Genomic DNA, 7,635 nt, shown 5'->3' on the forward strand with positions numbered 1-7,635 from the left:
GCTCAGAGTAAAGGAATGGATGATACACTGAGCAAATGGAAAGCAAAAGAAAGTGAGTGTAGCCATACTTATACCAGACAAAGCAGACTTCAAGATAAAAAAGATAATAAGAGACAAAGAGGGGCAGTAATAATGATAAAAGGAACATTCCACCAAGACAACATAACACTTATTAATATATATGCACCTGACACAGGAGCACCAAAGTATATAAAGCAACTATTAACATCCCTAAAGGGAGAAATTGACAGCAACAGAATAATAGTAGGAGACATCAACAGTCCACTTACCTCAATGGCTAGATCATCCAGACAGAAAGTCAACATGGAAACAGTGGCCTTAAATGAAACCGTAGACCAGGTGGACTTAATAGATATATATAGAACAGTCCATCCCCAAACAGCAGAATACACATACTTCTCAAGTGCACATAGAACATTCTCAAACATAGACCATATGTTGGGAAACAAGGCAGGCCTCAATAAATTTAAGAAGACTGAAATCATATCAAGCATCTTTTCTGACCACAATACTATGAAACTAGACATCAAATCAACTGTAAGAAAAATACTGGGAAAGTCACAAATATGTGGAGACTAAACAACATGCTAGTGAACAACCATTGGATCAATGGAGAAATCAAAGGAGAAATCAAAAAGTACCTGGAGATAAATGAAAATGAAAACACAACATACTGACTCTTATGTGATGTATCAAAAGCAGTACTAAGAGGGAAATTTATAGCAATACAAGCCTACCTCAACAAACAAGAAAATTCTCAAATAAGTAATCCTAAAGTACACCTATCAGAACTAGAAAAAGAAGAACAAAGAAAGGCCAAAGTCAACAGGAGGGAAATAATATAAATTAATTTATTGATAAATGAAATAGAGACTAAACAATAGAAAGGATCAATGAAACTAAGAGCTGGTTCTTTGAGAAGATAAACAAAATTGACAAAGCCTTAGCCAGACTCACTAAGAAAAACAGAGACAAGTCTCAAATAAATAAAATTAGAAATGAAAAAGGAGAAATTACAACAGATACCACAGAAACACAAAGGATTATAAAAGGATACTATGATGTATGGTGAAGGATAAAAACTAGAGTATTGGGGGTGAACAAGATGCAGTCTATACAGAAACTGATATATAATAATGTACACCTGAAATTACACAATGTCATAAATCAATATGACCTCAATAAAATAATTTTTAAAATTAAAAAAAAAGCTTTTAAAAAGAGATGGTGAGCATACAGTGCCTTACACGCAGTGAGCGTTGGCCAAACGAGGACCATGACCATAAGAGTGGATTACCATGAGAATCTCAAGAGGGTAAGTACTCACTCAAGGTGACCTCTGATTTATGGCCGTGGCGGTAGATTGTAGAAGCAGCTGCAATTCTCCACGCCAACCTGCACCCAACTCCCTTTGCAATGCCACTCATCCCCTCCTCCCACTGAGAAGTGAAGTCTCTCTGTCCACTCTTGAATGAAGCCTCCTGTGACCTGCTTTGACCAATTGAATGCAGCGGAAGTGGGGGTGGTGCCATTTCTGAACCCGGGCCTAGCCTCCTGTTCTTCCCCTGGGAATCCTCTGAACAAGCCCGGGCTATCCTCCTAGAGGATGAGGAACACGTGGCCAAGCCACCCCTGACACCCCAGCCAGACAACCACCAGACATCTAAGTGAGGCTATCTTAGAACAGGCAGCCCCATCAGCCCTGCCAGCTGATCTCAGGCTCTTGTGGGAGCCCAGCCCAAACCGACTGAGCCTACCCTGGACCAGTGGACTCCCTCAGCCGACCCAGGGACCCGTGGGTGATAAAAATGGCTGTCGTTTTAAGCTGCTGAGTATGGGGTGGTTTGTATGCAACAAAAGCCATTTAAATATGACATAAGTCTAGGGTCTTTTAGTTTACTCTGACTGTAAACCAGTGGGTCAAAAATGCTTAATATCTTAATTCACTGAACATTCTTTGTCTCTGCTCTATCGGTGGCGCCACAGCAGCTTGAAGCATCACATACTGGAGGATGAAATAGCAGCCGCCACTAACGAGTACTTCACTACGCGCCAGCCACTGTCCTGGGTGCTCTGCAGCCTCGTAGGGGCACGTTAGTCTCACAACAATGCGCACTGTAGATATCATTTTTATCCCTCCATTACAAATATGAAAACTGTGACCCAGAGAGGTTGTCATGCGTCTAAAGGCACAGAACTAGTAAGCGGAGAGGTGGATTTGAACCCAGAAAGCCTAGCATCAGAGTTAAGCTCTGAACGGCCCCTCTTATGCTGGCAGCCTCCTTTTCTGAGGCACGTCATGACGGCCTTTGACTGAAAGGGTCATCTGTGAGGCGAGGAGAGCATATGGTCAACCCTCACACGCCCACCAGCCCGCCAAAACAAACAAACCAACCAAGCACACATATCCCTTTCCTTTTCTTCCTGGACTAGAATAGCTCAGGAGTCTGACTCTGAGACGTAAGAGGTTACGCTGTCTGCGCGTGTCCGCCACACCTTTTTGCTTCACTGAGTCCTGGCTGGGTGAAAACTCCATCAGGTTCGACCATGCTTTCTGGAAATACTGGAACCCTTCCTGACGCATCCCTATTTCAAGATAGAGTTCTCCAAGAGCACTCTGTCCCTTGAGAAGCACTTCTGTCATGGACGGACTCTGAACCCACTCCTGAGGGAACTGAGCATCAGATCAGGCCCAGCCTCCAGACACCCTCCCAAGAAAGGCTCATATCACAGCAAACTTGCAAAAGACGGCACACTTCCTATCACTTCCCAGGGAATCCTAAATATTTATAAAACGATGGTGATAGTGAAACATTTATTGGGAGACACTAAAAACTAAAAATAAACTTTGGAAAATGTTTTTCACAGGTTGTTTGTTAACGGCAATGAGAATTTTTGAAGATAAGAATAACATGACAATGTCTTGCATACGTTAGCGGTCCTGGAGGAGGTATTATATAGAATTAAAATGAACATCTAAAAACACTGCCTACACGGCCCTCAAATTCAGGTGTGACCAGAGATCTGCTCACTTTACATTCAACACATTTTTGCTTAGAGATTTGAATTTAAGTTCTCTTTACTGGTTTAGCATATTTATTTCAGAGGTACTTAAACTTCACTATCTTAAATCACTCCTCTTTCAAAACGTTATCAACAGAGAAGAATACTCCAGTTGGTTATAATCTTTTAAATGTCCAGTGCAAGAAAAGAGAGTTAGTGATGACTTATCTTTCTATTAATATCTCATTTCAGAAAACTCAACGGTAACAAGAATATATGTGAATATATTTGATAACTAATAAGGCCCTATACCAACGGACAGCATTATCATCATCACCAGCTCTGTAATACTTTATGTCATAGCGCAATGTTAGCCCAGAAAAGGATTGACTGAGCCTGGCTCCCTGGTGTGAAGTTAAAGACTTCGAGTCTTTCTGGTCTCCTGGATCTACTGAAAGTGCTCTTCCATATCAAACTGACCTTCTGCAGCTCGACCCAGAGCTTTCCAGTAGGTGTCCTGAAAACTGAGATCTTGATCTCCTCTGTCCTGGAGGCAGCCGGGTGTGGTTTGGAGTCCCTGGCCCCATAGGCAGGCAGTTCTCTCACACGTCCTCCAGGTGTATCTTTAGAAGTGTCTCACTGTCAGCAGCCGTCCCAGATCCCATCCCTGTTGCTCGTACTTCACATCCTCCACTTCAAAGATGGTCTCCATGTTGACTTTTTTTTGCTGGGAAAGATTTGCCCTGAGCTAACATCTGTTGCCAATCTTCCTCTCTCTTTTTTTTCCCCCTCCCCAAAGCCTCAGTACATAGTTGTAAGTCTTTCTAGTTCTTCCATGTGAGCTGCCACCACAGCATGGCTACTGACAGATGGTGGGTGGTGTGGTTCCACACCCAGAGAGCAAACCCACGTTGAACTTTAACCACTAGGCCATCAGGGCTGGCTCTCCATGTTGACTTTACTGAGGTCAAGCCTACCCTGAAAGAATGCCCTCAGATATCGGTTAGGACTACAACTAGCTACTGGTAACAGAAAACCCAAATTAGCAGTGATTTGATTTCTGTCTCATGCAAAAGTCAGGAAGCGAGTGGCCAGGAAATGGAACTGTGGCCATAACATGGGGAGGCATCAAGGACCCCCCTGAGGATTTGAGTCTAGTTGACACACCACAATATCAGAGACTCAGTTTCCTTTTTTTTTTTTAAGGATAAGGTTTTTTTTTAGTGAGGAAGATTAGCCCTGAGCTAACACCTGTTGCCAATCTTCTTCTTCTTTTTCTTTTACTCTCCAAAGCCCCAGTGCATAGTTGTATATCCTGGTTGCAAGTCATGCCAGTTCTTCTATGTGGGATGCTGCCACAGCATGGCTTGATGGGTGGTATGTAGGTCCACACCCAGGATCCAAACCAGTGAACCCTGGGGCGCTGAAGCAGAGTGCATGGACTTAACCACTCAGCCACGGGGCCGGCCCCTCAGGTTCCTTTTATTTCGCTGCTTCACCTTGCCTGATCTCCATTCCCAAGGATACCTGTTGGTCTAAAGTGGCTTGTCCACCTCCAGCCATCATATCCACAGTCTAACCTGCAGGAAAAAGGAAAAAGGAGAAGAAGGGTACCCCCTTCCCCTTATGGAAACTTCTCAGAAGTTATCCCCAGCACTTCCATTTACATCCCATTAGCCAAAACTTAGGCATGTGCTCTCTTTCAGCTTCAAGGAAAGCTGGAAAAAGTAGACTTCTTTCCCAACAGTCATTTTCTGGGCTAAAAATTCAGGAGGGGGCACACTGCTTACTACGAATGAAAGAGAGAATAGATATTGGGAAATTACAGTCTCTGGTATACTGCATATACCTTTTTCTTTTAAATTTCAAATTAGCAGTGTTGTCACCATTTTCTTCCCTCTCGACTATCCCAAAGGAAGGGACGCCCAACATCCTTCTCAAGGACCTTCTCCTTCCCAAGCTCTTGGAGGCCTGTCCTCCTCACAGAGTACCCACCAGCATCTCCAATCTGCCCCTCTCCTGGGCTCATTTCCTGCTCCACACAAACACACATATCCTGGATCAAACCTGACCTGAACCTGACATTTCATCTTTCTCCTTTCACCGACAAACTTCTCAAACAAGAATTGCGAAAGAGGACATGAAGGGAACCATATTAAGATAGAGCTGGAGCAGCCATTTCAGAGGAATTGCCTTGCACGTCTTGTTTTCTTTATCTTCCAAACCACTAACATTCCAAGAAGTCAGTAAAGACAAGAATATCCTGTTTATAAGGACTGAAGAAACTGGACTTTCCTGATAACCAGATCCCTAAGCAATCAATGAAGTACAAGTCTAGCCTTTTGCCTGATGACCAAATCTCAAGCCAATCTATGAAGTATAAACCTAGCCTTACCTCATCTACCACCAACGAACGCTTCTTTAAAGATTTTATTTTTTTTTCCTTTTTCTCCCCAAAGCCCCCCGGTACATAGTTGTATATTCTTCGTTGTGGGTCCTTCTAGTTGTGGCATGTGGGACGCTGCCTCAGCATGGTTTGATGAGCAGTGCCATGTCCGCGCCCAGGATTCGAACCAACGAAACACTGGGCCGCCTGCAGCAGAGCGCGCGAACTTAACCACTCCTCCACGGGGCCAGCCCCACAAATGCTTCTTTAATACGACCTACCCCATCTTCCTCCCTTTGTCCCATAAAAATCCTGAGCCCTTCTCCTGTAATCATTCACATGTATGTAGATGTCGCCCCAATCTCTCTCCAGATTTCCAGCCCTACATTTCCCCCAGCTGGCTGGATACTCCACTTGGATATTTTTCCAGAACCGCAAACTCGGCAGTTTAAATGTTTAAAATTCAGCATCTTCCTCTCCACACCCAGCTTCCTTTTTGGATTCCCCACTTCTGCCAACCAGAGTCAAATCCTCAGGGTTTCCTTGATCCCACCCCATGTCACAGCCACTTTTCTAATCGGTCTGAGTGGGCCAGAAGCCCCTGTCATGACCAGGCCACAGTGGTCCTTCCACCCCCATCTCACCACCCACATGGCCGGAAATACTAACCAGCCTGTCAAATGCAGTCATATGGTGCTGGTTTCCTCTTCATGAAGATGTGTCTTTTATCTTCCTCTTACTCCAGACTATCTACTTCTTGTGTGCAGAGACCCCACAGTTGAACAATGGGCTTGGTGCTTCGCGGGTCTTCAGTAAATATTTGCTGATATTCAGGGTCATCATGAGGCACAAACACTCATTCTCAGGTCACAGTCCGTACTAGCCCCTCCCTGTGGAGCACTGACTGAACTAAGCTCATGCCGTGCATGACCTCAGGGGATATCTACAGAAACCCTAGGAAATAGGCATTATTACTCCTCTACTACAGATGGGGAAACTGAGGCTCGGTGAGGTTAAATAAATCACCCACACTCACCTGGCTAGCAAGTACAAGAGCAAGATGTCCACCCAGACCTGCGGATCGCCAAGGCCCTGCTCTGAACATCTTCTTAACAAGTGAGCCTCTGAGGCACCAACAGAGGCCCTTTCACAAATGGACCCTTCAGTGTTCCCGCTTCCCGGGGCACCTTCTGGGAAATTGTAGGGGGCAGAGTCCTGAGACCGACTTTTTTAACAAACATCCCATTGAAACCAGAGCTTCTCAACCTGAGCACCGTCAACATTTGAGGCAGGATAACTCTGTGCTGTGGGGGCTGTCCCGTGCGCTGTAGGATGTTAGCAGCATCCTGGCCTCTAGCCCCGAGACACCAGTAGCACCCTCCGCTCAAGTTGTGACAACCAAAAATGTCTCCAGCCTTGCCGAATATCCCCTGGCGGGGCAAAAGTGCCTCCCCGTTGAAAACCACTGCATTAAAATCTTTAAGGGACCTAAGCTGAAGAAATCATAAAAGTGGTGTAGTACAGAGCATAGACATGACAAATAACAGCTCTTTCCCCTCAAGAATGCTAGGTATGTGTTGCAAAGAACTTATTGCCCAAAAGGGTTTTAGAACTCCTCTTTTGGAAGAGCCTTCAGAGACTAAAGAAAATTCTTTTAATAGTCTCCGTGGTGGCTAGTCCCAAAGAACTGTTGCAAAAATATTTTAAGAATAAACTCCTAAGATTGATGCCTCTGAGACGAGTGCTCTGAAGCGGGAACTCCTGTTTGGATGGCTAAGCTTTGGCACAGCTCCTAGGAAGCCATCCTGCTCCCTTTAGGACCACGCATTTCAGGGGCTACACTGCATCGCTGATTTGGTGAGGCAGTGACTTCCAGCTAGACAGGGAGCTGGGCTGTGCTTGCCTTGTTCGCTGCCATCACCCCAACTCCCAGCACGGCGCGCGGGCTAAGCAAGGCCCTCAGTGAATGTTCGCTGGGTGAACGAATGAGCGAACGACTGCCACGGGGCACTCAATGATTACCTAACAAAATAATTGGTGCTTTCCAGACAGACACATGTCAGTGATGAAAATGTGGACCTCGTGGAAAAAAAATTGGTGCAAGCGGAAATTCCACAAGCTTAATAAGATGCCAGAATTATTGGACTCTACCGCCTGAAAGACGAAAGAGTGGTCAAACTAGCTTAAATCAAACTCTCTTATTATTCCGAACCTAGACCTCAGGT

At 45.0% G+C, this 7,635-nt stretch overlaps 1 protein-coding gene across 1 annotated transcript in view; it reads right to left on the minus strand.

Annotated features, from left to right (window-relative positions):
- The window catches only part of NT5DC3 (5'-nucleotidase domain containing 3), a 93,509-nt gene extending 87,279 nt beyond the window's left edge, over window positions 1-6,230 (minus strand). Inside the window, exon 1 of the mRNA XM_070254568.1 lies at window positions 6,080-6,230. The gene's annotated coding sequence lies outside the window, so the exon portion shown is untranslated. The remainder of the gene's footprint in view (window positions 1-6,079) is intronic.
- Window positions 6,231-7,635: the final 1,405 nt, after the last annotated feature.

The sequence above is a fragment of the Equus caballus genome, chromosome 28, assembly GCF_041296265.1.
Source record: "Equus caballus isolate H_3958 breed thoroughbred chromosome 28, TB-T2T, whole genome shotgun sequence".
NCBI lineage: Eukaryota > Metazoa > Chordata > Mammalia > Perissodactyla > Equidae > Equus > Equus caballus.